The sequence below is a fragment of the Arachis ipaensis genome, chromosome B5 (assembly GCF_059453495.1).
Source record: "Arachis ipaensis isolate K30076 ecotype BB chromosome B5, ASM5945349v1, whole genome shotgun sequence".
NCBI lineage: Eukaryota > Viridiplantae > Streptophyta > Magnoliopsida > Fabales > Fabaceae > Arachis > Arachis ipaensis.
Window position 1 is genome coordinate 77,606,148 of NC_142440.1, and position 4,723 is coordinate 77,610,870.

The 4,723-nt window shown below is 37.6% G+C and overlaps 1 non-coding gene across 1 annotated transcript; it reads right to left on the minus strand.

The window, feature by feature from the left end:
- Window positions 1-1,744: 1,744 nt before the first annotated feature.
- On the minus strand, window positions 1,745-1,852 carry LOC148564689 (small nucleolar RNA R71). Its single transcript, XR_015884442.1, has one exon. It is a non-coding gene; the product is annotated as a small nucleolar RNA R71 (small nucleolar RNA).
- Between the last annotated feature and the right edge of the window lie 2,871 nt (window positions 1,853-4,723).

The following is a 4,723-nucleotide window of genomic DNA, read 5'->3' on the forward strand; positions in this document are numbered from 1 at the left end:
AAATTTCATGCATTGCATTCTTCATGATCTTCAAGTTGTTCTTAGCCAGTCTTCTTGTTTGATCTTCATATTTTCTTATTTTGTGTCTTTTCTTGTTTTTCATATGCATTCTTGAAACATTAATGTCTAAAGAATAAAATTTTTTTAAGTTTGGTGTCTTGCATGTTTTCTTTTCTTGAAAATTTTTCAAAAATAAGTTCTTGGTGTTCATCTTGACATTCATAGTGTTCTTGCATGCATCACATGTTTTGATCCAAGATTTTCATGCATTGAGTCATTTTTATGTTTTTCTCTTTCTTGATTAAAATTCAAAAATCAAAAAAATATCTTTTCCTTTTTCACTCATAAATTTTCGAAAATTTGAGTTGAATTTTTCAAAACTTTTTAAAATTTAGTTGTTTCTTATGAGTCAAATCAAATTTTCAATTTAAAAATCTTATCTTTTTCAAATCTTTTTCAAAAATCAAATCTTTTTCATTTTTCTTCCATAATTTTCGAAAATTCTAAAATGATTTTCAAAAATCTTTTTCTTATTTTGTTTCATAATTTCAAATCTTTACTAACAATTAATGTGATTGATTCAAAAAAATATTAAGTTTGTTACTTGCCTAGTAAGAAAGGTTCAATCTTTAAACTCTAGAATCATATCTTTTTAGTTTCTTGTTAGTCAAGTAATCAACTTTAATTTTCAAAATCAAATCTTTTTTAATTTCTTTTTCAAATCTTTTTCAAATTAAATTTCAAGCACATCTTTTTCAAAATTTAATTTCAAAATCTTTTCTAACTTTTTATCTTTTCAAATTTGATTTTCAAATCCTTTTCAATTAACCACTTTACTTTTTGTTTCAATCATATCTTTTTCAAAACTACCTAACTAATTCTCTCTCTCTAATTTTCGAAAATCCCTTCCCCCTTTTTCAAATTTCTTTTTTTTAATTAACTAATTGTTTTAAATTTTAATTTAATTTGATTTCAATTTTAATTTTCAAAATTTAAATTTTATTTTTAATTTAATTAATTTTTGAAATTCCCTCTCTCTCATCTCCTTCTAATTATTTATTTATTTTCTAACACTTCTTTTCATCTCAAAATTTGAACCCTCTCTTCCTCTTGGTGTTCGAATTTCTCTTCTTCTATTCTTCTATTGTTATACTCACATACAGGAATCTCTATACTGTGACATAGAGGATTCCATATTTTCTTTTTTGTTTTCTTCTTTTTCATATGAGCAGGAACAAGGATAAGAACATTCTTGTTGAAGCTGATCCTGAACCTGAAAGGACTCTAAAGAGAAAGCTAAGGGAAGCAAAGCACAACTCTCTGGAGAAAATCTGACAGAAATTTTCGAAAAAGAAGAAAACATGGCCAAAAATAATAACAATGCAAGGAAGATGCTTGGTGACTTTACTGCACCAAATTCCAATTTACATGGAAGAAGCATCTCAATCCCTGCCATTGGAGCAAACAACTTTGAGCTTAAACCTCAATTAGTTTCTCTGATGCAACAGAACTGCAAGTTTCACGGACTTCCATCTGAAGATCCTTTTCAGTTCTTAACTGAATTCTTGCAGATCTGTGATACTGTTAAGACCAATGGAGTTGATCCCGAGGTCTATAGGCTTATGCTTTCCCATTTGCTGTAAGAGACAGAGCTAGAATATGGTTGGACTCTCAACCCAAGGATAGCCTGAACTCTTGGGATAAGCTGGTCACGGCTTTCTTAGCCAAGTTCTTTCCTCCTCAAAAGCTTAGAGTGGATGTTCAAACCTTTAGACAGAAAGAAGGAGAATCCCTCTATGAAGCTTAGGATAGATACAAGGAACTGACCAAAAAGTGTCCTTCTGACATGCTTTCAGAATGGACCATCCTGGATATATTCTATGATGGTCTTTCTGAATTATCTAAAATGTCATTGGACCATTCTGCAGGTGGATCCATTCACCTAAAGAAAATGCCTGCAGAAGCTCAAGAACTCATTGACATGGTTGCAAATAACCAGTTCATGTATACTTCTGAAAGGAATCCTGTGAGTAATGGGATGCCTATGAAGAAGGGAGTTCTTGAAATTGATACTCTGAATGCCATATTGGCTCAGAATAAAATATTGACTCAGCAAGTCAATATGATTTCTCAGAGTGTGAATGGATTGAAGGAATCATCCAACAGTACTAAAGAGGCCTCTTCTGAAGAAGAAGCTTATGATCCTGAGAACCTTGCAATAGCAGAGTTGAATTACATGGGTGAACCCTATGGAAACACCTATAACCCCTCATGGAGAAATTATCCAAATTTCTCATGGAAGGATCAACAAAGCCTCAACAAGGATTTAACAATGGTGGAAGAAACAGGTTCAGCAACAGCAAGCCTCTTCCATCATCCACTCAGCAAAAGACAGAGAGTTCTGAGCAGAATCCATCTAGCTTAGCAAACATAGTCTCTGATCTATCTAAGGCCACTTTAAGTTTCATGAATAAAACAAGGTCCTCCATTAGGAATTTGGAGGCACAAGTGGGCCAGTTGAGTAAAAGGGTCACTGAAACCCCTCCTAGTAATCTCCCCAGCAATACAGAAGAGAATCCAAAAAGAGAGTGCAAGGTCATTGAATTAACCATCATGGCCGAACCTACAAGGGAGGGAGAGAACGTGAATCCCAGTGAGGAAGACCTCCTGGGACGTCCAGTGATCAATAAGGAGTTTCCCTCTGAGGAACCAAAGGAATCTGAGGCTCATCTAGAGACCATAGAGATTCCTTTGAACCTCCTTATGCCATTCATGAGCTCTGATGAGTATTCTTCTTCAGAAGAGAATGAAGATGTTACTGAAGAGCAAGTTGCTAAGTACCTTGGTGCAATCATGAAGCTGAATGCCAAATTATTTGGTAATGAGACTTGGGAAGATGAACCTCCCTTGCTCATCAATGAACTAAGTGATCTGGATCAACTGAGATTGCCTCAGAAGAAACAGGATCCTGGAAAGTTCTTAATACCTTGTACCATAGGCACCATGACCTTTGAGAAGGCTCTATGTGACCTGGGGTCAGGGATAAACCTCATGCCGCTCTCTGTAATGGAGAAACTGGGAATCTTTGAGGTGCAAGCTGCCAGAATCTCATTAGAGATGGCAGACAACTCAAGAAAACAGGCTTATGGACAAGTAGAGGACATGATAGTAAAGGTTAAAGGCCTTTACATCCCTGCTGATTTCATAATCCTAGACACTGGAAGGATGAGGATGAATCCAACATCCTTGGAAGACCCTTCCTAGCCACAGCAAGAGCTGTGATTGATGTGGACAGAGGATAATTGATCCTTCAACTAAATGAGGACAACCTTGTGTTTAAAACTCAAGAATCTCCTTCTGTAACCATGGAGAGGAAGCATGAAAAGCTTCTCTCACTGCAGGTCAACCAAAGCCCCCACAGTCAAACTCTAAGTTTGGTGTTGGGAGGTTCCAACCTTGCTCTGAACATATGTGAGGCTCCATGAGAGCTCACTGTCAAGCTATTGACATTAAAGAAGCGCTTGTTGGGAGGCTACCCAATGTTATCTAATTATATTTAATTATTGTTATTTTATGTTTTCTTTAGGTTGATGATCATGTGAAGTCACAAAAACTACTGAAAAATCAAAAACAGAATAAAAAACAGCATTGAAAATAGCACACCCTGGAGGAGAGGCATGCTGGCGTTAAACGCCAGAAACAAGCATCTGTCTGGCGTTTAACGCCAGAAACAAGCACCAAGCTGGCGTTTAACGCTAGAACCAAGCATCTACCTGGCGTTAAATGCCAGAAACAAGCTACATTTGGGCGTTTAACGCCAGAAACAGGCAACAGTCTGGCGTTAAATGCCAGGATTGCACAGCAAGGGCATTTTACATGCCTAATTGGAGAACGGATGTTAAGTCCTTGACCCCACTTGACCTGTGGACCCCACAGGATCCCCACATCTTCTTCTCTCTCCTCTTCACACCTTTTCGTAACTCTCTTCCCCAAATACCCTTCACCAATCAACTCAATCACTCTTCCCTATCACCTCTTCACCACTCACATCCATCCTCTCTTCCCCAAAAACCCCACCTACCTTCAAAATTTAAAATATTTTCCCTCCCAAACCCAACCCTAATGGCCGAAACTTAACCCTCCCCCCACTCCTACATAAACCCCTCATTCCTTCTTCATTTTCACACAACACAACCCTATCATCACCCCTTGGCCGAAAACACCTCTCTCTCCCTCTCCTCTATTTCTCTTCTTCTTCTACTACTTTCTTTCCTCTTTTGCTCGGGGACGAGCAAACATTTTAAGTTTGGTGTGGTAAAAGCATAGCTTTTTATTTTTCCATAACCATTAATGGCACCGAAGGCCAGAGAAACCTCTAGAAAGAGGAAAGGGAAGGCAATTGCTTCCACCTCTGAGTCATGGGAGATGGAGAGATTCATTTCAAAGGTCCATCAAGACCACTTCTATGAAGTTGTGGCCAAGAAGAAAGTGATCCCTGAAGTTCCTTTCAAGCTCAAAAAGAATGAGTATCCAGAGATCCGACTTGAGATCCAAAGGAGAGGTTGGGAAGTTCTCACCAACCCTATTCAACAAGTTAGGATCCTAATGGTTCAAGCGTTCTATGCAAACGCATGGATCACTAGGAACCATGATCAAAGTGTGAACCCGAATCCAAAGCATTGGCTCACCAGGGTTCGGGGGAAATACTTAGATTTCAGTCCGG